Source organism: Salmo salar, chromosome ssa03, assembly GCF_905237065.1.
Source record: "Salmo salar chromosome ssa03, Ssal_v3.1, whole genome shotgun sequence".
In the NCBI taxonomy this organism is placed as follows: domain Eukaryota; kingdom Metazoa; phylum Chordata; class Actinopteri; order Salmoniformes; family Salmonidae; genus Salmo; species Salmo salar.
In genome coordinates, this window is record NC_059444.1 from 103,973,005 (window position 1) to 103,997,905 (window position 24,901).

Below are 24,901 nucleotides of genomic sequence, written 5' to 3' on the forward strand. Positions count from 1 at the left end.
CTCATTTAGAACCCTCGTTTAGAACCCTCGTTTAGAACCCTCGTTTAGAACCCTCGTTTAGAACCCTCGTTTAGAACCCTCATTTAGAACGCTCATTTAGAACGCTCATTTACAACAACGATCAGCGTTTGAGCTGGACACTTTTTCAGAAACTATTTACACAAAACACACACAGTCCTTACAAAGTTTATCTCCAGAATGTGAGCAGTTTATTTTTTGGATGCAAATGGTTCATATATTCACAGAAGTATATATATTTAATCACTGAACAGTAGCAGACCTAACTTCATCTGTTCCTGACTCTGGATAGTGGATTAAAAAGACCACCTGTTGTTACATCAACACCAGACATCATGATTCATGGAAATGGACATTGTATTTTATCAAATATGAAAACCTTAAATCTCTTCAAATTCAAATCAGTCAGAAAATAAGGATTGTACATAAAACAGAGCAGAATAAATCATCACATCTGGGGACCATCACCACCAGCATGACTAGTATCTATGTGGACCCTACTACAGTTTAACCAGCTCAGCTATAGACTACACCAGCATGACTAGTATCTATGTGGACCCTACTACAGTTTAACCAGCTCAGCTATAGACTACACCAGCATGACTAGTATCTATGTGGACCCTACTACAGTTTAACCAGCTCAGCTATAGACTATACCAGCATGACTAGTATCTATGTGGACCCTACTACAGTTTAACCAGCTCAGCTATAGACTACACCAGCATGACTAGTATCTATGTGGACCCTACTACAGTTTAACCAGCTCAGCTATAGACTACACCAGCATGACTAGTATCTATGTGGACCCTACTACAGTTTAACCAGCTCAGCTATAGACTACACCAGCATGACTAGTATCTATGTGGACCCTACTACAGTTTAACCAGCTCAGCTATAGACTACACCAGCGTGACTAGTATCTATGTGGACCCTACTACAGTTTAACCAGCTCAGCTATAGACTACACCAGCGTGACTAGTATCTATGTGGACCCTACTACAGTTTAACCAGCTCAGCTATAGACTACACCAGCGTGACTAGTATCTATGTGGACCCTACTACAGTTTAACCAGCTCAGCTATAGACTACACCAGCATGACTAGTATCTATGTGGACCCTACTACAGTTTAACCAGCTCAGCTATAGACTACACCAGCATGACTAGTATCTATGTGGACCCTACTACAGTTTAACCAGCTCAGCTATAGACTACACCAGCATGACTAGTATCTATGTGGACCCTACTACAGTTTAACCAGCTCAGCTATAGACTACACCAGCATGACTAGTATCTATGTGGACCCTACTACAGTTTAACCAGCTCAGCTATAGACTACACCAGCATGACTAGTATCTATGTGGACCCTACTACAGTTTAACCAGCTCAGCTATAGACTACACCAGCGTGACTAGTATCTATGTGGACCCTACTACAGTTTAACCAGCTCAGCTATAGACTACACCAGCGTGACTAGTATCTATGTGGACCCTACTACAGTTTAACCAGCTCAGCTATAGACTACACCAGCGTGACTAGTATCTATGTGGACCCTACTACAGTTTAACCAGCTCAGCTATAGACTACACCAGCATGACTAGTATCTATGTGGACCCTACTACAGTTTAACCAGCTCAGCTATAGACTACACCAGCATGACTAGTATCTATGTGGACCCTACTACAGTTTAACCAGCTCAGCTATAGACTACACCATCATGACTAGTATCTATGTGGACCCTACTACAGTTTAACCAGCTCAGCTATAGACTACACCAGCATGACTAGTATCTATGTGGACCCTACTACAGTTTAACCAGCTCAGCTATAGACTACACCAGCATGACTAGTATCTATGTGGACCCTACTACAGTTTAACCAGCTCAGCTATAGACTACACCAGCATGACTAGTATCTATGTGGACCCTACTACAGTTTAACCAGCTCAGCTATAGACTACACCAGCATGACTAGTATCTATGTGGACCCTACTACAGTTTAACCAGCTCGGCTATAGACTACACCAGCATGACTAGTATCTATGTGGACCCTACTACAGTTTAACCAGCTCGGCTATAGACTACACCAGCATGACTAGTATCTATGTGGACCCTACTACAGTTTAACCAGCTCAGCTATAGACTACACCAGCATGACTAGTATCTATGTGGACCCTACTACAGTTTAACCAGCTCAGCTATAGACTACACCAGCATGACTAGTATCTATGTGGACCCTACTACAGTTTAACCAGCTCAGCTATAGACTACACAAGCGTGACTAGTATCTATGTGGACCCTACTACAGTTTAACCAGCTCAGCTATAGACTACACCAGCGTGACTAGTATCTATGTGGACCCTACTACAGTTTAACCAGCTCAGCTATAGACTACACCAGCACGACTAGTATCTATGTGGACCCTACTACAGTTTAACCAGCTCAGCTATAGACTACACCAGCACGACTAGTATCTATGTGGACCCTACTACAGTTTAACCAGCTCAGCTATAGACTACACCAGCACGACTAGTATCTATGTGGACCCTACTACAGTTTAACCAGCTCAGCTATAGACTACACCAGCACGACTAGTATCTATGTGGACCCTACTACAGTTTAACCAGCTCAGCTATAGACTACACCAGCATGACTAGTATCTATGTGGACCCTACTACAGTTTAACCAGCTCAGCTATAGACTACACCAGCATGACTAGTATCTATGTGGACCCTACTACAGTTTAACCAGCTCAGCTATAGACTACACCAGCATGACTAGTATCTATGTGGACCCTACTACAGTTTAACCAGCTAGGCTATAGACTACACCAGCATGACTAGTATCTATGTGGACCCTACTACAGTTTAACCAGCTCAGCTATAGACTACACCAGCATGACTAGTATCTATGTGGACCCTACTACAGTTTAACCAGCTCAGCTATAGACTACACCAGCATGACTAGTATCTATGTGGACCCTACTACAGTTTAACCAGCTCAGCTATAGACTACACCAGCATGACTAGTATCTATGTGGACCCTACTACAGTTTAAACCAGCTCAGCTATAGACTACACCAGCATGACTAGTATCTATGTGGACCCTACTACAGTTTAACCAGCTCAGCTATAGACTACACCAGCATGACTAGTATCTATGTGGACCCTACTACAGTTTAACCAGCTCAGATATAGACTACACCAGCATGACTAGTATCTATGTGGACCCTACTACAGTTTAACCAGCTCAGCTATAGACTACACCAGCATGACTAGTATCTATGTGGACCCTACTACAGTTTAACCAGCTCAGCTATAGACTACACCAGCATGACTAGTATCTATGTGGACCCTACTACAGTTTAACCAGCTCAGCTATAGACTACACCAGCATGACTAGTATCTATGTGGACCCTACTACAGTTTAACCAGCTCAGCTATAGACTACACCAGCATGACTAGTATCTATGTGGATCCTACTACAGTTTAACCAGCTCAGCTATAGACTACACCAGCGTGACTAGTATCTATGTGGACCCTACTACAGTTTAACCAGCTCAGCTATAGACTACACCAGCGTGACTAGTATCTATGTGGACCCTACTACAGTTTAACCAGCTCAGCTATAGACTACACCAGCGTGACTAGTATCTATGTGGACCCTACTACAGTTTAACCAGCTCAGCTATAGACTACACCAGCGTGACTAGTATCTATGTGGACCCTACTACAGTTTAACCAGCTCAGCTATAGACTACACCAGCATGACTAGTATCTATGTGGACCCTACTACAGTTTAACCAGCTCAGCTATAGACTACACCAGCGTGACTAGTATCTATGTGGACCCTACTACAGTTTAACTAGCTCAGCTATAGACTACACCAGCATGACTAGTATCTATGTGGACCCTACTACAGTTTAACCAGCTCAGCTATAGACTACACCAGCGTGACTAGTATCTATGTGGACCCTACTACAGTTTAACCAGCTCAGCTATAGACTACACCAGCATGACTAGTATCTATGTGGACCCTACTACAGTTTAACCAGCTCAGCTATAGACTACACCAGCGTGACTAGTATCTATGTGGACCCTACTACAGTTTAACCAGCTCAGCTATAGACTACACCAGCGTGACTAGTATCTATGTGGACCCTACTACAGTTTAACCAGCTCAGCTATAGACTACACCAGCATGACTAGTATCTATGTGGACCCTACTACAGTTTAACCAGCTCAGCTATAGACTACACCAGCATGACTAGTATCTATGTGGACCCTACTACAGTTTAACCAGCTCAGCTATAGACTACACCAGCATGACTAGTATCTATGTGGACCCTACTACAGTTTAACCAGCTCAGCTATAGACTACACCAGCATGACTAGTATCTATGTGGACCCTACTACAGTTTAACCAGCTCAGCTATAGACTACACCAGCGTGACTAGTATCTATGTGGACCCTACTACAGTTTAACCAGCTCAGCTATAGACTACACCAGCATGACTAGTATCTATGTGGACCCTACTACAGTTTAACCAGCTCAGCTATAGACTACACCAGCGTGACTAGTATCTATGTGGACCCTACTACAGTTTAACCAGCTCAGCTATAGACTACACCAGCATGACTAGTATCTATGTGGACCCTACTACAGTTTAACCAGCTCAGCTATAGACTACACCAGCATGACTAGTATCTATGTGGACCCTACTACAGTTTAAACCAGCTCAGCTATAGACTACACCAGCATGACTAGTATCTATGTGGACCCTACTACAGTTTAACCAGCTCAGCTATAGACTACACCAGCGTGACTAGTATCTATGTGGACCCTACTACAGTTTAACCAGCTCAGCTATAGACTACACCAGCATGACTAGTATCTATGTGGACCCTACTACAGTTTAACCAGCTCAGCTATAGACTACACCAGCATGACTAGTATCTATGTGGACCCTACTACAGTTTAACCAGCTCAGCTATAGACTACACCAGCATGACTAGTATCTATGTGGACCCTACTACAGTTTAACCAGCTCAGCTATAGACTACACCAGCATGACTAGTATCTATGTGGACCCTACTACAGTTTAACCAGCTCAGCTATAGACGACACCAGCATGACTAGTATCTATGTGGACCCTACTACAGTTTAACCAGCTCAGCTATAGACTACACCAGCATGACTAGTATCTATGTGGACCCTACTACAGTTTAACCAGCTCAGCTATAGACTACACCAGCGTGACTAGTATCTATGTGGACCCTACTACAGTTTAACCAGCTCAGCTATAGACTACACCAGCATGACTAGTATCTATGTGGACCCTACTACAGTTTAACCAGCTCAGCTATAGACTACACCAGCGTGACTAGTATCTATGTGGACCCTACTACAGTTTAACCAGCTCAGCTATAGACTACACCAGCATGACTAGTATCTATGTGGACCCTACTACAGTTTAACCAGCTCAGCTATAGACTACACCAGCATGACTAGTATCTATGTGGACCCTACTACAGTTTAAACCAGCTCAGCTATAGACTACACCAGCATGACTAGTATCTATGTGGACCCTACTACAGTTTAACCAGCTCAGCTATAGACTACACCAGCGTGACTAGTATCTATGTGGACCCTACTACAGTTTAACCAGCTCAGCTATAGACTACACCAGCATGACTAGTATCTATGTGGACCCTACTACAGTTTAACCAGCTCAGCTATAGACTACACCAGCATGACTAGTATCTATGTGGACCCTACTACAGTTTAACCAGCTCAGCTATAGACTACACCAGCATGACTAGTATCTATGTGGACCCTACTACAGTTTAACCAGCTCAGCTATAGACTACACCAGCATGACTAGTATCTATGTGGACCCTACTACAGTTTAACCAGCTCAGCTATAGACTACACCAGCATGACTAGTATCTATGTGGACCCTACTACAGTTTAACCAGCTCAGCTATAGACTACACCAGCATGACTAGTATCTATGTGGACCCTACTACAGTTTAACCAGCTCAGCTATAGACTACACCAGCATGACTAGTATCTATGTGGACCCTACTACAGTTTAACCAGCTCAGCTATAGACTACACCAGCATGACTAGTATCTATGTGGACCCTACTACAGTTTAACCAGCTCAGCTATAGACTACACCAGCATGACTAGTATCTATGTGGACCCTACTACAGTTTAACCAGCTCAGCTATAGACTACACCAGCATGACTAGTATCTATGTGGACCCTACTACAGTTTAACCAGCTCAGCAGTACTATAATAGAGATAAAACCCAGGATAGAGGGGCTGAGTGAATGTGGTCTGGACTCTGTGGAGGAGGGTCATTGTGTCAGAGACCCTGTAGAAGGACAGAGTACCTGCCTTGTGATCCAGGTACACTCCTACTCTGGAGGACTGAGGGCCTGATACTTTAGTCACAACATTATTGTGTCTGAAATAATAACCACCACTATAGTACTGTAAACTCCAGGACTTGTTATTGAATCCAAATATATTATCTGTCTCTGTTCTGCTGATGTCTTTATATGAGACTGCTGTAATAACATCATTACCAGTCCACTCCACCTCCCAGTAACAGCGTCCAGACAGACCCTCTCTACACAGAACCTGACAGTAGTCGGTGAATCTGTCTGGATGGTCAGGATATGGTTGGTCTTGGCCTGTATAGGTCACCTTTCTGTTCCCTTCAGACAGAGAGAGGTGTGTGTGTGCTGTGTTTGGGTCCAGTGTGAGCTGACAGGAATCTGGGAGAAGAGCAGAGACCAATGAGGGGAGTCAGAACAATAAGTTAAGTCAGATACTGTATCTACCCTGTCTTTGATTAGAGCACAGCAGAGATCAAATCAGAGACATATGAGGAGTCAGATAGATACCCAGTCTTTGATTAGATCTACTATTGCTATATATTTCTAGAGGGATTGTTAGGAGTGGCAGTAAAAAGAGACTGTTAGTTACTTCACAATAAAGAGACTCACATTGTAACAACTGTTCTCTGGTCTTGGGCTCTGGAGGCAGAACAACCTCCACTATATTCACTACAGACACACAAACACATTGACAGAGAGAGGGAATGTTATCATCATACCATATTCCACATGTATATGACTAGTAGGGAACTTTCAATGGTCTAAAGTTGATGTTCTGATTGTTTTCAACACACCTGTAGTGGAGATCTTGGTCCATTCTCCTTTAAGGAAGTCTTCTAGTTTCTCTCTCAGTTCAGACACAGTCTTACTCACATCTCCAAAGTACTGAAGAGGACGGACAACGATGCTGGGTAAGTCTGAAGATACACTGATACTGGAGAGAGACTGATAACTCTGGAGAGAGAGAGAGACAGAGACAGAGAGACAGAGAGACAGAGACAGAGAGAGAGAGAGACAGAGGGAGAGAGAGAGAGAGAGAGAGAGAGAGGGAGAGAGAGACAGGAGAGAGAGAGAGAGAGAGAGAGAGAGAGAGAGAGAGGGAGGGGGACAGAGAGAGAGACAGAGACAGACAGAGGGACAGAGAGAGAGAGGAGGGACAGAGAGAGAGAGAGAGAGAGAGAGAGAGAGAGAGAGAGGGACACAGAGGGACACAGAGAGAGGGACAGAGAGAGAGAGGGACACAGAGAGAGAGGGACACAGAGAGAGAGGGACACAGAGAGAGAGGGACACAGAGAGAGAGGGACACAGAGAGAGAGGGACACAGAGAGAGAGGGACACAGAGAGAGAGGGACACAGAGAGAGAGGGACACAGAGAGAGGGGGACACAGAGAGAGGGGAGGGACACAGAGAGAGGGAGGGACACAGAGAGAGGGAGGGACACAGAGAGAGAGAGAGAGAGAGGGAGAGAGAGAGAGAGAGGGACACAGAGGGACACAGAGAGAGGGACAGAGAGAGAGAGGGACACAGAGAGAGAGGGACACAGAGAGAGAGGGACACAGAGAGAGAGGGACACAGAGAGAGAGGGACACAGAGAGAGAGGGACACAGAGAGAGAGGGACACAGAGAGAGAGGGACACAGAGAGAGAGGGACACAGAGAGAAGGGACACAGAGAGAGAGGGACACAGAGAGAGAGGGACACAGAGAGAGGGAGGGACACAGAGAGAGGGACACAGAGAGAGGGAGGGACACAGAGAGAGGGAGGGACACAGAGAGAGGGAGGGACACAGAGAGAGGGAGGGACACAGAGAGAGGGGGACACAGAGAGAGGGAGGGACACAGAGAGAGGGAGGGACACAGAGAGAGGGAGGGACACAGAGAGAGGGAGGGACAGAGAGAGAGGGAGGGACACAGAGGACAACATAATGATTGAGATGAATAGTTTCACATGAAGTTCATTTCATATCACATGTAACAAGACAGTTTAGTTACCTGGAGGAAATGGATGTGATCCTCTGTGTGTGAGAGCTGCTCCAGCTCAGTGCTTCTCTTCCTCAGCTCAGCTATCTCCTGCTTCAGTTGCTCCAGGACTCCTTCAGCTTCACTCACTTGATCCTTCTCTTGGGCTCTGATCAGCTCCTTCACCTCAGAGCTCCTTCTCTCAATGGAGCGGATCAGCTCAGTAAAGATCTGATCACTGTCCTCCACTGCTGCCTGTGCAGAGCGCTGTTGAGAGAGAGAGAGAGAGAGAGAGAGAGAGAGAGAGAGAGAGAGAGAGAGAGAGAGAGAGAGAGAGAAGAGAGAGAGGGACAGAGAGAGAGGGAGAGAGAGAGAGAGAGAGAGAGAGAGAGAGAGAGAGAGAGAGAGAGAGGGACAGAGAGAGAGAGAGAGAGAGAGAGAGAGAGAGAGAGAGAGAGAGGGACAGAGAGAGAGGGACGGAGAGAGAGAGAGGGACAGAGAGAGAGAGGGACAGAGAGAGAGAGAGAAAGAGAGAGAGGGACAGAGAGAGAGAAAGAGAGAGAGGGACAGAGAGAGACAGAGAGAGAGGGGGGACAGAGAGAGAGAGAGAGAGGGACAGAGAGAGAGAGAGAGGGACACAGAGAGAGGGTCAGAGAGAGAGAGGGACAGAGAGAGAGAGAGAGAAGGGGGACAGAGAGAGAGAGGGGGACAGAGAGAGAGAGGGGGGACAGAGAGAGAGAGGGGGGACAGAGAGAGAGAGGGGGGACAGAGAGAGAGAGGGGGACAGAGAGAGAGAGGGGGACAGAGAGAGAGGGGGACAGAGAGAGAGGGGGGACAGAGAGAGAGAGAGAGAGAGAGAGAGAGAGAGAGAGAGAGAGAGAGAGAGAGAGAGAGACAGAGAGAGAGAGAGAGACAGAGACAGAGAGAGAGGGACAGAGAGAGAGAGAGGGACAGAGAGAGAGAGAGAGAGGGACAGAGAGAGAGAGAGAGGGACAGAGAGAGAGAGAGGGGGAGAGAGAGAGAGAGAGAGAGGGACAGAGAGAGAGAGAGAGGGACAGAGAGAGAGAGAGGGACAGAGAGAGAGAGGGACAGAGAGAGAGAGAGAAGGACAGAGAGAGAGAGAGGGAGAGAGAGAGGGACAGAGAGAGAGAGAGAGGGACAGAGAGAGAGAGGGACAGAGAGAGAGAGGGACAGAGAGAGAGAGAGGGACGAGAGAGAGAGAGGGAGAGAGGGACAGAGAGAGAGAGAGAGAGAGGGACAGAGAGAGAGAGAGAGGGACAGAGAGAGAGAGAGAGGGACAGAGAGAGAGAGAGAGAGAGAGAGAGAGAGAGAGAGAGAGGGACAGAGAGAGAGAGAGAGAGAGAGGGACAGAGAGAGAGAGAGAGAGAGAGGGACAGAGAGAGAGAGGGAGAGAGAGGGACAGAGAGAGAGAGAGAGAGAGAAGGACAGAGAGAGAGAGAGAGAGAGGGACAGAGAGAGAGAGAGGGAGAGAGAGAGGGACAGAGAGAGAGAGAGAGAGAGGGACAGAGAGAGAGAGAGAGAGAGAGGGACAGAGAGAGAGAGGGAGAGAGAGAGGGACAGAGAGAGAGAGGGAGAGAGAGAGAGACAGAGAGAGAGAGAGAGAGAGGGACAGAGAGAGAGAGAGAGAGGGACAGAGAGAGAGAGAGAGGGACAGAGAGAGAGAGAGAGGGACAGAGAGAGAGAGAGAGGGACAGAGAGAGAGAGAGAGAGAGAGAAGGACAGAGAGAGAGAGAGAGAGAGAGGAGGACAGAGAGAGAGAGAGAGAGGGACAGAGAGAGAGAGAGAGAGAGAGGGACAGAGAGAGAGAGAGAGAGAGAGGGACAGAGAGAGAGAGAGAGAGAGAGGGACAGAGAGAGAGAGAGGGACAGAGAGAGAGAGAGGGACAGAGAGAGAGAGAGGGACAGAGAGAGAGAGAGGGACAGAGAGAGAGAGAGGGACAGAGGGACAGAGAGAGAGACAGAGAGAGAGAGAGAGAGAGACAGAGAGAGAGAGAGAGGGACAGAGAGAGAGAGAGAGACAGAGAGAGAGAGAGACAGAGAGAGAGAGAGAGAGAGAGAGAGGGACAGAGAGAGAGGGACAGAGAGAGAGAGACAGAGCGAGAGAGAGAGACAGAGAGAGAGAGAGAGAGAGAGAGAGAGAGAGAGAGAGAGAGAGAGAGAGACAGAGAGAGAGAGAGAGACAGAGAGAGAGAGAGAGAGAGAGAGAGAGAGAGAGAGAGAGAGAGAGGGACAGAGAGAGAGAGGGACAGAGAGAGAGAGGGACAGAGAGAGAGAGAGGGACAGAGAGAGAGAGACGAGAGAGAGAGAGAGAGAGGGAGAGAGAGAGGGAGAGACAGAGAGAGACAGAGCGAGAGAGAGAGAGAGAGACAGAGAGAGAGAGAGAGAGAGAGGGACAGAGAGATAGCAGTTAGTTAATAATATCTCTACTTGCAAATTCATCTTCTGCACATCTATCACTCCAGTGTTTAATTGCTACATTGTAATTATTTCTCCACCACGGCCTATTTATTAACTTACCTCCTTTATCTTACCTCATTTGCACAACTGTATATAGACTTTTCTATTGTGTTATTGACTGTACGTTTGTTTATTCCATGTGTAACTCTGTGTTGTTGTTTGTGTCACACTGATTTGCTTTATCTTGGCCAGGTCGCAGTTGTAAATGAGAACTTGTTCTCAACTGGCCCACCTGGTTAAATAAAGGACTTGTTCTCTACTAGCCCACCTGGTTAAATAAAGGACTTGTTCTCAACTGGCCCACCTGGTTAAATAAAGGTTTCATTAAAAAGTCTGGCAATAACTTAACTTTTAATTATTTAGACAGACTCCTCTAAATTATAAATTAAATAAAATAACCAAAAAAAACAGTTAAATGCTAAGTACTATACATAGGTTTTATTTAAAAAATAACAATAGAACCTATTTAGTACTATAATGGTATTTACTAACATAATATTATTACTATAATAGTTTCTAAAGGGGTTGTAGGCTACCCTACCCTAGAATTAGGGTTCAGGATAAAACAGGTTATACGTAGGGTTAGAGTTTCTGTACAGCACTTTGTGACATCTGCTGATGTAAAAAGGACTTCATAAATACATTAGATTGATTGTTAGGTTCAGGGTATTTAAAGAGATAAACTGTATGGGTTTATATCTCTCTTGCTCCTCCCTGTGGTCTTCTGTGGGAACTACATACCTCATTCACCACACTTGATAGGCTCATAATCTGAGGTAGCAACTGAGTCAGAGCTACAAATCAATGATCTCCACCTATCCATTAGGTTTACAACTCAGTGAACCTGCGCAGCATTCTCTCTATTTGATGTCTACGAACCAACAGATTTCAACGATTATCATATTACCCAGCAGCCATTTAGAAACAAATAAAAAAAGGTTAGTTCTTTTTATTCTTTTTTTCTGACTGTTTAAATCGGCCACATCTTGAAAAAGAGAACAGGGACATGCGATTTGTTGATAATTTACACTTTTTTATATATAAAAAAATATAGATATACAGTTAACCATGACCAGAACATGTTTAACGTTTGAAGGCTTTGCGCCAACCATCCCTGTAGGTCACTACAATCTATAACCAGGTGAACAGTGAGCTTCCCCACCAAATAGCTGTAACCTAGTTAATAATAAGTTACCTGAGGTAAACCTACAAGGTTAGTTAATAATAAGTTACCTGAGGTAAACCTACAAGGTTAGTTAATAATAAGCTACCTGAGGTAAACCTACAAGGTTAGTTAATAATAAGTTACCTGAGGTAAACCTACAAGGTTAGTTAATAATAAGCTACCTGAGGTAAACCTACAAGGTTAGTTAATAATAAGCTACCTGAGGTAAACCTACAAGGATAGTTAATAATCAGTTACCTGAGGTAAACCTACAAGGTTAACGCGGGCTGGAAGAGAATTACTTCAAAACCACAGCAAACAGCTGGGACATATAGTAATATTATATATATAATATTATATCACTGGGCTCCTCTGTGCTAACAAACCCTGTGTACCACCCCTCCCCTGTTTAACCTTGAATTTCGTTCAGAAAAACACTTCCACATTTAGCAAAACGAACCAACTCTTTACGGATCTGTTCAGTGGTAATAAACGGAGGCAGATTAGACACCACTACTCTTGTCGAAATCAGCACCAACACAACCCCTCACATAAATCATACTGGTAACTAGCCGGGTAACAAGACTCACCTTTTACATTACCACAACCACCGCCATGTTCATTCTGGATACAGAGTGTATATGTTCCTCTCCCACCTGTTCACCGACCAGGATCAATAATTCCTCCACACCATTCTCCAAAGGCATCTCACCTGCCTCAACTGGACTATAATCTAAATCCATTATATTTTGTGATACAAAATGGGAAAAGGGGAAATTATGATAATACTAAAAAACACCCTTCTAACTAACCCTACACTCATTAAAACCCACTACCCCCATTCCACTACTTTGACCCTATCTGCTCCTGCACCAGGCCAACTAACCCTAAACTCATTAAAACCCACTACCCCATTCCACTACTTTGACCCTATCTGCTCCTGCACCAGGCCAACTAACCCTACACTCATTAAAACCCACTACCCCATTCCACTACTTTGACCCTATCTGCTCCTGCACCAGGCCAACTAACCCTACACTAATTAAAACCCACTACCCCATTCCACTACTTTGACCCTATCTGCTCCTGCACCAGGCCAACTAACCCTACACTCATTAAAACCCACTACCCCCATTCCACTACTTTGACCCTATCTGCTCCTGCACCAGGCCAACTAACCCTACACACATTAAAACCCACTACCCCATTCCACTACTTTGACCCTATCTGCTCCTGCACCAGGCCAACTAACCCTACACTCATTAAAACCCACTACCCCATTCCACTACTTTGACCCTATCTGCTCCTGCACCAGGCCAACTAACCCTACACTCATTAAAACCCACTACCCCATTCCACTACTTTGACCCTATCTGCTCCTGCACCAGGCCAACGACCTGGGAGGACGGGACACCACCACTCAACACACCCTGGAACTCTTCTGAAGTCAAATCTACTATGACCAAATACTTCTCTGCAGCTGCCACCAAAACATATTTTTTTTCCTGTGATTTACATTCCATTTCTGCGGTACAGTTGATAACCATTTGCTATGAACACTAAGAAGCCAACCTTACTGAAGCATATATCACTGGTTGGCCCATCCCTCTGTGCTGTCACTGATCTACTACTCACAGGGATCCTCTCAGGATCCTTCAGCCTTGACCCATCCTCCTCTACTTTCTTCACTACCTCAGCAGTGACAACCTGTTCCCAACAGTGGGGTCAGTGGGATTGGATAGGGGCCCCTCTCCTCTCTCTCTCTCTCTCTCTGACTGGAGGAGACAGGTGAAATGGTGTGTCTCCTCTGGTCAACAATACTCACCTTGAAAGACTCCACAGCCTGTTGGAGCTCCTTCAGCTCCTTCTCTCTCTCCTGGAATCTCTGCTGGACCTTCTGCTGACTCATCCCCAGCTGCCTCTGTGGAGAATCACTCTTCAATGAGCTATCAAGCTTTATTAGTCCAGTAGATCAATAGTATAGTAATGTGACATAGGGCCCATAGAGAGGAAGGTCTAAAAAATGGATGGTCCATTTACTAAATGATATTTATTTGTTGCTATGTGAATGATTATAGTTTTTTATGGTAGGACTACATGTATCAACAGGTTGAGACTGAACTTTGGACTCATAAAAGGGCATTCAGAATGATAATAGTGTTTGACATTATAAAATGGTGATACATCTGGAGAATCTGGGTTGACATATCTATATACTCAAGGTTTGTGTTCATATTTGTTCTGCTGAGGATCCATTTCATTTCAATGATCTCATATTCAAACAGCCTTAGTTCCTACTGTATCTTGAATTCTTTGTTTATCAGACAGTCACCAACAAGTTGTTCTGGTCTTACCTGTTTCTCAGTCCTCTCTGCTGCAGCTGACACTGTATCATGGCCTTTATGTTCATCCATCACACACTGATAACAGATACACTGCTGATCGGTACGACAGTAAACCTCCAGCAGTTTGTCATGATGAGAGCAGATCTTCTCCTGTAGTTGTGCGGTGGCTTTGACCATCTTGTGCCTCTTCAAAGCAGGAGATTCGTAGTGAGATTGGAGGTGAGTCTCACAGTAAGAGGCCAGACACACCAGACAGGACATGAGGGCTTTCTGCTTTCTGGTCCCAGTGCAGAAATCACACGCCACATCTCTAGGTCCAGCATAGCACAGAGCAGGAGGGGGAGCAGCCTGGAGTCCTGTCTTCTTCAGTTTCTCCACCAGCTCAGCCAACATGTTATTTTTTACTCAGCGTCGGCCTCGGACTGAAGGTCTGTCTGCACTGAGGACAGCTATAGACCCCTTTCAGAACATCCTGATCCAAGCAGCCCTCAATACAGCTCCTACAGTAACTGTGTCCACAGGGGATGGTGACTGGTTCCTTCAGTAGATCCAGACAGACAGAACAACAGAACTGGTCCTGGTCCAGCAGAACTCCCTGTTGAGCCATTTGGACGGTTGTTCACTCTCACACAGACAGACGACACAGAGACTCAGATCAGTTTCGTTTCCTCAGAAGAGAGTTTGTGAAGGGGGATGGACTTCCTGGTTCTGCCAGAGGGGTGGGGTTAGAGGGAGGGAGGGAGGGGTTAGAGGAATGCAGGAAGAGAGAGAGGAACTGCAAGCAACATCAAGAGGGAGACAAATAGTTTTGTTCCAATGTTAGAGCCCTTAACATATAAATAGTGTTAACCCAGTATCAGTATCAATAGTGTTAACCCAGTATCAGTATCAATAGTGTTAACCCAGTATCAGTATCAATAGTGTTAACCCAGTATCAGTATCAATAGTGTTAACCCAGTATCAGTATCAATAGGGTTAACCCAGTATCAGTATTAATAGTGTTAACCCAGTATCAGTATTAATAGGGTTAACCCAGTATCAGTATCAATAGTGTTAACCCAGTATCAATATCAATAGGGTTAACCCAGTATCAGTATTAATAGTGTTAACCCAGTATCAGTATGAATAGTGTTAACCCAGTATCAGTATGAATAGTGTTAACCCAGTATCAGTATCAATAGGGTTAACCCAGTATCAGTATCAATAGTGTTAACCCAGTATCAGTATGAATAGTGTTAACCCAGTATCAGTATGAATAGTGTTAACCCAGTATCAGTATCAATAGGGTTAACCCAGTATCAGTATCAATAGGGTTAACCCAGTATCAGTATCAATAGGGTTAACCCAGTATCAGTATCAATAGTGTTAACCCAGTATCAGTATCAATAGGTTTAACCCAGTATCAGTATCAATAGTGTTAACCCAGTATCAGTATCAATAGTGTATCAGTATCAATAGTGTTAACCCAGTATCAGTATAAATAGTGTTAACCCAGTATCAGTGTTAATTAGTCCCGTGCTTCGACTACTCAGACCCCTCACACATCCGGGCCATTCTGATTACCTCACAGACACCATACCACTTCTGACACCAATGTAGCAAACAGCTGGGCAGGGAAGTGAACCCAGGTCGCACATGTAAAAGGCCAACAACCTACGCATCGCGCCATTGGTACCAATTGGGTCACTTGGTTGGAATTGTGAAGTGGCTCATATAGCGAGGATCACTGCACTATAGTGGAACTATGATACAATTACATTATCATATGAAATGTAGAGGATCACTACACTATAGTGGAACTATGATACAATTACATTATCATATGAAATGTAGAGGATCACTACACTATAGTGGAACTATGATACAATGACATTATCATATGAAATGTAGAGGATCACTACACTATAGTGGAACTATGATATAATTACATTATCATATGAAATGTTAAATGTAGAAGTATAATATCTGAATATTGATATATTGAATTTGACTTGACCACGTCCAGTCTGCTCCATTTATATGATTAAACTGACACCAACCTGTCTCAGTAGTAGTAGACTGTTAGGAGTGTTTTACTGTCATTCACTGTACTAACATTACATTTAATTTATCTACACACTTTACAATAATCCCTGGCAGGATTCTCACCTTGAAACTTCATTGCGATTATTTTCTGTTCTGTTGTGTATATTCTGATGGGTGAGGCCTGAGCTGGAATGTGAAGCTAACTGAAGCTGGCTAGCTTTAGAAAACCAGTATATCAAGCCTGTATCATAGTATACCCCTCAGGCTACGTTCAGGTTTCAGCAAGAGGCAGGTATCAACATGCCGAGTCGTAGGCAACAACCTGGGTTGTATTCATTAGTTTACTCCACAGCCAACAGTTTTAAGATGTTAAATAAAACATAAACCGTTTACTCTAAACGCTGTACAATGTGACCTAAACGGTTTCTGTTGCCGAAACGTTTTGCTACGGTGGGCACTAATGAATACACACAACCTGTTTTGAGGAAGTGTAAGTTGTTGTTAGTCTCTCGAACAATATTTATTTGTCTCTCTTTCACACAACATACCTCCCTGAGTGAAAGGAGTTAACTGTAGATTATAAAGAGAACATGTTTGTTTGCTGCTTGTTGTGTTTTAAGCCTGTTTTGAGAAGACAAGTCTATAGACCTATGATACAGTACACTCTTAGAATAAAGGGTTCCAAACGGGTCCTCCGGCCGTCCCCATAGGAGAACGCTTTTGGGTTCCAGGTAGAACCCTTCTGGCTTCCATGTAGAACCCTCTGTGGAAAGGGTTCTTCACGGAACCCAGAAGTGTTCTACCTAGTACCTAAAAGGGGTTCTACAAAGGGTTCTCCTATGGGGACAGCCAAAGAACCCTTTTAGATTGTAGATAGTGTAGGAGCGATCACCCTGGGGGCACACAGATGGGCACAGAACCGAATTCACCCCACGCATCTAATTTATATCCAAAACATTTTAAGGAGAGTAGGACTATTATAACACTGTCCACCAAAAATATCATCAACTATATGAATACACACAACAATACCATCAACTATATTAATACACACAACAATATCATCAACTATATTAAGAAAAGTATGTTCAGTGGTTTCAAACCAAATTACACAGGAAAGAGGAGCTCATTGTAATTTAGAAAACAAATTTTACGATATTTTGAAAGACGATTTACAACTCATACATAATATATACAAATTGTAAAATAACCACAATATACGAATATATGAACAATATGTTTTTGAATTTGACTTGCCTACGCCCAGTTAGCGCCATTTTGTATGATTGAACTGTCACATAACTGTCCCAGGTGAAATGGACTTTTAGATCTGAGTGTTTTACTGTCATTCAGTATAATAAAATAAAACCATACATTTAATTTCTCTACACACTTTACAATAATCACTGGGAAGATTCTTACCTTGTAGCCTGAATTCACAGCCAGAACATGTCAAGTCATTGAGATATTTTCCGTTGTGCTGAGAGAGCAGCTTCCTGATAACAAGTGGCTCTGTATCTATGTTCTAGGTACAGTTGATCTTTGGATGCAATAATATCTGGTCAAAGTCTAGTGACACAACACCATAGTATATCATAAACATAACAGTAGTTTAACATTTGGCCAGTAAAGGCCATGGCATACTATAACATGTAGAATCATTATGATGGATCCAGGTTCATACTATAACATGTAGAATCATTATTATGGATCCAGGTTCATACTATAAAATGTAGAATCATTATGATGGATCCAGGTTCATACTATAACATGTAGAATCATTATGATGGATCCAGGTTCATACTATAACATGTAGAATCATTATGATGGATCCAGGTTCATACTATAACATGGAGAATCATTATGATGGATCCAGGTTCATACTATAACATGTAGAATCATTATGATGGATCCAGGTTCATACTATAACATGTAGAATCATTATGATGGATCCAGGTTCATACTATAACATGTAGAATCATTATGATGGATCCAGGTTCATACTATAACATGTAGAATCATTATGATGGATCCAGGTTCATACTATAACATGTAGAATCATTATGATGGATCCAGGTTCATACTATAACATGTAGAATCATTATGATGGATCCAGGTTCATACTATAAAATGTAGAATCATTATGATGGATCCAGGTTCATACTATAACATGTAGAATCATTATGATGGATCCAGTTTCATACTATAACATGTAGAATCATTATGATGGATCCAGGTTCATACTATAACATGTAGAATCATTATGATGGATCCAGGTTCATACTATAACATGGAGAATCATTATGATGGATCCAGGTTCATACTATAACATGTAGAATCATTATGATGGATCCAGGTTCATACTATAACATGTAGAATCATTATGATGGATCCAGGTTCATACTATAACATGTAGAATCATTATGATGGATCCATTTTCAGCCTTTACCCATTGCCCTTCATTCTCTAGACTTCCAGGTAATACATAGATCTCCACCAGGTGAATCTCCTTGCTGGATTCATGTTGAAACAGCTATGAACAGGTGATCTTGGTTGGCCACTTGTATATTACTCTAAATTATAAAGCCTGTCTTGTTGTTCTTCTTCTCTGCTGCAGATATAATGTCCAGCTTCTTGGACTTCTGAGACACGTGTGCTGTACAATGTATCACTGTGGCTTTAAATGCCATAAAATCCACTTTCTACACAAAGAGTGTATCCCAGTGCCGGAATTATAACATATATTGGGGGGACACATCCAATATTCAAATATGCTCAAAATATCCCCCAAATATATTGATATAAATAATATAAATAAATAAAAGATTTGCTGTGCTATTTCATTACTTTCAAATGTATTAAAAAGTGTAAAACTAGAATGTAATACGAGTGTTACGTAGGCTATATCACTGTCGATTGTGATGTTTTAACGTCAACGTCAATACGTCATTTTGCGCTGGAACTGTAATTGTGGAAATAAATAATATTTTGCTAAAAAGTGTCAGTAATTGCATGGAGTGGAAACAAACGTTTTTGGTGAAAATGGACCGATTTGCGAGTGCTAATCAATCAACCATCACTAAAGTTAGCTATCATAGCTAAGTTACCTGGAACGTTAATTATCCACACATTCACCTAGCGACCACTAACGTTAGCTATCATAGCTAAGTTACCTGGAACGTTAATTATCCACACATTCACCCAGCGACCACTAACGTTAGCTATCATAGCTAAGTTACCTGGAAAGTTAATTAGCCACACATTCACCTAGCGACCACTAACGTTAGCTATCATAGCTAAGTTACCTGGAAAGTTAATTAGCCACACATTCACCTAGCGACCACTAACGTTAGCTATCATAGCTAAGTTACCTGGAAAGTTAATTAGCCACACATTCACCTAGCGACCACTAACGTTAGCTATCATAGCTAAGTTACCTGGAAAGTTAATTAGCCACACATTCACCCAGCGACCAACAATGGTGCTCACGGACGTATTCAACTCACGTTAATGTCTTTATTACGTTCTATTGGTCAGAAAGCCCAGGTGAAGTCTGAGTAAAGTGTCAATCATTTATGTTGTGCTGCATCTGTAATTTATGTAGACAGTAGTAGCTTTAATTTATTACATATTCCTATAGTATACTGTATAGCTGTTCTGTATAACTGTACTGTATAGGATACTGTATAGCTGTACTGTATAACTGTACTCTATAGTATACTGTATAGCTGTTCTGTATAACTGTACTGTATAGGATACTGTATAGTGTACTGTATAGCTGTACTGTATAACTGTACTCTATAGTATACTGTATAACTGTACTGTATAGTATACTGTATAGCTGTACTGTATAGGATACTGTATAGCTGTACTTCCTTATGATAAATAGCATTATTAGTGTTTGTTTGATCAAAGTGAAAACAGTTTTATTACAGTCAGCTTTCATTCACAGTGATGTCATCATGAGGAAGAGGAAGGGTGGCAGTGACATTCATCAGATTTTTGAGCCTCAGAAAATAAGAAAAGTCAGTTGAGAGAAAATGAGAACCAATCAGATGATAGAAGTCTACAGTAGAACAAGAGATGAGTCAATGTTTCTATAATAATCACCAGTCAGATTCACGTCATTTAGCAGACGCTCTTATCCAGAGCGACTTACAGTAGTGAATGCATATATTTCATAATTTTTTTTCTCTGTACTGGTCCCCCGTGGGAATCGAACCCACAACCCTGGCGTTGCAAACACCATGCTCTACCAACTGAGCAACAAGGGACAGATGATAGAAGTCCACAGTAGAACAAGAGATGAGTCAATGTTTCTATAATAATAATCATTGCCGTTCAGATTAGAAATGGTTAGTAATCCATTCCTGAACGTCAGGGCAAGAAACACCACTTGTTTACTGATAATATTTATTTCATTTTCACTCTGGTGCGTTCAGAGTAAAGAGAGAGAGGGAGAGAGAGAGCATGAGGATGGTGACAGGACAGGAAGAGAGAGAGCATGAGGATGGTGACAGGACAGGGAGAGAGAGAGAGAGCATGAGGATGGTGACAGGACAGGGAGAGAGAGAGCATGAGGATGGTGATGGGGCAGGGAGAGAGAGCATGAGGATGGTGACAGGACAGGCAGGGAGAGAGAGCATGAGGATGGTGACAGGACAGGGAGAGAGAGAGCATGAGGATGGTAACAGGACAGGGAGAGAGAGAGAGATCATGAGGATGGTGACAGGGCAGGGAGAGAGAGAGCATGAGGATGGTGACAGGACAGGGCAGAGAGAGAGCATGAGGATGGTGACAGGACAGGGATAGAGAGAGCATGAGGATGGTGACAGAACAGAGAGAGAGAGAGCATGAGGATGGTGACAGGGCAGGGAGAGAGAGAGCATGAGGATGGTGACAGGACAGGGAGAGAGAGAGCATGAGGATGGTGACAGGACAGGGAGAGAGAGAGAGCATGAGGATGGTGACAGGACAGGGAGAGAGAGAGAGCATGAGGATGGTGACAGGGCAGGGAGAGAGAGCATGAGGATGGTGACAGGACAGGGAGAGAGCATGAGGATGGTGACAGGACAGGGAGAGAGAGAGCATGAGGATGGTGACAGGGCAGGGAGAGAGAGAGAGCATGAGGATGGTGACAGGACAGGGAGAGAGAGAGCATGAGGATGGTGACAGGACAGGGAGAGAGAGAGCATGAGGATGGTGACAGGGCAGGGAGAGAGAGAGCATGAGGATGGTGACAGGGCAGGGAGAGAGAGAGAGCATGAGGATGTCGACAGGACAGGGAGAGAGAGAGATCATGAGGATGGTGACAGGACAGGGCAGAGAGAGAGCATGAGGATGGTGACAGGACAGGGAGAGAGAGAGCATGAGGATGTTGACAGGACAGGGAGAGAGAGAGAGCATGAGGATGGTGACAGGGCAGGGAGAGAGAGAGCATGAGGATGGTGACAGGACAGGGAGAGAGAGAGCATGAGGATGGTGACGGGGCAGGAAGAGAGAGCATGAGGATGGTGACAGGACAGGGAGAGAGAGAGAGCATGAGGATGGTGACAGGACAGGGAGAGAGAGCATGAGGATGGTGACAGGACAGGGAGAGAGAGATCATGAGGATGGTGACAGGACAGGGAGAGAGAGCATGAGGATGGTGACAGGACAGGGAGAGAGAGAGCATGAGGATGGTGACAGGACAGGGAGAGAGAGAGAGCATGAGGATGGTGACAGGACAGGGAGAGAGAGAGCATGAGGATGGTGACAGGACAGGGAGAGAGAGAGAGCATGAGGATGGTAACAGGACAGGGAGAGAGAGAGAGATCATGAGGATGGTGACAGGACAGGGAGAGAGAGATCATGAGGATGGTGACAGGACAGGGAAAGAGAGAGCATGAGGATGGTGACAGGGCAGGGAGAGAGAGAGCATGAGGATGGTGACAGGACAGGGAGAGAGAGAGCATGAGGATGGTAACAGGACAGGGAGAGAGAGATCATGAGGATGGTGACAGGACAGGGAGAGAGAGCATGAGGATGGTGACAGGACAGGGAGAGAGAGAGAGATCATGAGGATGGTGACAGGACAGGGAGAGAGAGAGAGAGCATGAGGATGGTGACAGAACAGGGAGAGAGAGAGAGATCATGAGGATGGTGACAGAACAGGGAGAGAGAGAGCATGAGGATGGTGACAGGACAGGGAGAGAGAGAGCATGAGGATGGTGACAGGACAGGGAGAGAGAGAGAGCATGAGGATGGTAACAGGACAGGGAGAGAGAGAGAGATCATGAGGATGGTGACAGGACAGGGAGAGAGAGCATGAGGATGGTGACAGGACAGGGAGAGAGAGATCATGAGGATGGTGACAGGACAGGGATAGAGAGAGCATGAGGATGGTGACAGGGCAGGGAGAGAGAGAGCATGAGGATGGTGACAGGACAGGGAGAGAGAGAGCATGAGGATGGTGACAGGACAGGGAGAGAGAGAGCATGAGGATGGTGACAGGGCAGGGAGAGAGAGATCATGAGGATGGTGACAGGACAGGGAGAGAGAGAGCATGAGGATGGTGACAGGACAGGGAGAGAGAGAGCATGAGGATGGTGACAGGACAGGGAGAGAGAGAGCATGGGGATGGTGACAGGACAGGGAGAGAGAGAGCATGAGGATGGTGACAGGGCAGGGAGAGAGAGAGAGCATGAGGATGGTGACAGGACAGGGAGAGAGAGAGCATGAGGATGGTGACAGGGAGAGAGAGAGAGAGCATGAGGATGGTGACAGGACAGGGAGAGAGAGAGCATGAGGATGGTGACAGGACAGGGAGAGAGAGAGCATGAGGATGGTGACGGGGCAGGAAGAGAGAGAGAGCATGAGGATGGTGACAGAACAGGGAGAGAGAGAGCATGAGGATGGTGACAGGACAGGGAGAGAGAGAGCATGAGGATGGTGACAGGACAGGGAGAGAGAGAGCATGAGGATGGTGACAGGACAGGGAGAGAGAGAGCATGAGGATGGTAACAGGACAGGGAGAGAGAGAGCGTGAGGATGTCGACAGGGCAGGGAGAGAGAGAGCGTGAGGATGTCGACAGGGCAGGGAGAGCAGGTAACATGGAGGTGAGTGAGAAAAGGAGCAAATATTGATGGTTAAGACCGAATAATGACATCACAACAGTCTAATTCTAACATTAATTTAAGCTGAGATATTCCTCTAAGTATGGCTCCTCATGTGTATTTCAGATAATACAATCAAGCAGGGAGAGAGAGTTTGAGACAATGACAGAGAGAGAGAGAAAGAGAGAAGACAGGCAGGTGAAGATGAAGGTGCAGGAGAGGGAGGGGAGGAGCTTGGACCAAATCAGCCAAATGTGAATGTCATACCTAGTCAGACCCTGTCAAATAGAACACTCTACTTTCAGGAGTAATTGTATAAAGATTATACTGGGCTCCATTACAGACCCTCCTTAAGGTATTTGAAAATCGTGCCACAGGCTTCAACTGGCTGTTACGTAGGTGGGACGAATTCGTCCCGCCTAGCCCATAGAGGTTAACCTTTGACGATCTTCATCAGATGACACTCCTAGGACATTATGTTACACAATACATGTATGTTTTATTCGATAAAGTTCATATTTATATCCAAAAACAGCATTTTACATTGGCGCGTGATGTTCAGAAAATGCACATATCCAATCCCTTTGTTGCCAGGCAGTCCACTCAGAAACTGAGCTCCTATACTCTGCCCAGTGACAGGAGAATGCTCAAAGCACTTTCTGAAGGCTTTAGACAGCCAATGGAAGCCTTAGGAAGTGCAACGTAACCCCACGCATACTGTAGTTTCGAAAGGGACTACAAAGAAGAACTACAATTCTCAGATCCTCCACTTCCTGGTTGACTTTTTCTCAGGTTTTTGCCTGCCATATGAGTTCTGTTATACTCACAGACACCATTCAAACAGTTTTAGAAACGTCAGAGTGTTTTCTGTCCAAACCTATTAATAATATGCATATTCTATTTTCTGGGCCAGAGTAGTAACCTGTTTAAATTGGGTATGTTTTTCATCCGGCCGTGAAAATACTGCCCCCTAGCCCACACAGGTTAAAGAACAAATTCTTATTTACAATAACGGCCTATCAAAAGGCAAAAGGTCTCCTGCAGGGACGGGGGCTGGGATTAAAAACATAGGTTACAAAACACACATCACAACGCAACACTACATAAAGAGAGAACTAAGACAACAACATAGCATGGTAGAAAAATAGCATGGTAGCAGCCCAACACGGTAGGAGCCCAACATGGTAGCAGAACAACATGGTAGAAACACAACATGGTAGAAACACAACATGGTAGAAACACAACATGGTAGAAACACAACATGGCAGCAACACAACATGGTAGCAGTACAACATGGTAGAAACACAACATGGCAGCAACACAACATGGTAGCAGTACAACATGGTAGAAACACAACATGGTAGCAACACAACATGGCAGCAGCACAACATGGCAGCAACACAACATGGTAGA

At 44.3% G+C, this 24,901-nt stretch overlaps 1 pseudogene; it reads right to left on the minus strand.

The window, feature by feature from the left end:
* Nucleotides 1-6,226: 6,226 nt before the first annotated feature.
* Nucleotides 6,227-14,975, minus strand: LOC123741800 (tripartite motif-containing protein 16-like; annotated as a pseudogene).
* Between the last annotated feature and the right edge of the window lie 9,926 nt (nt 14,976-24,901).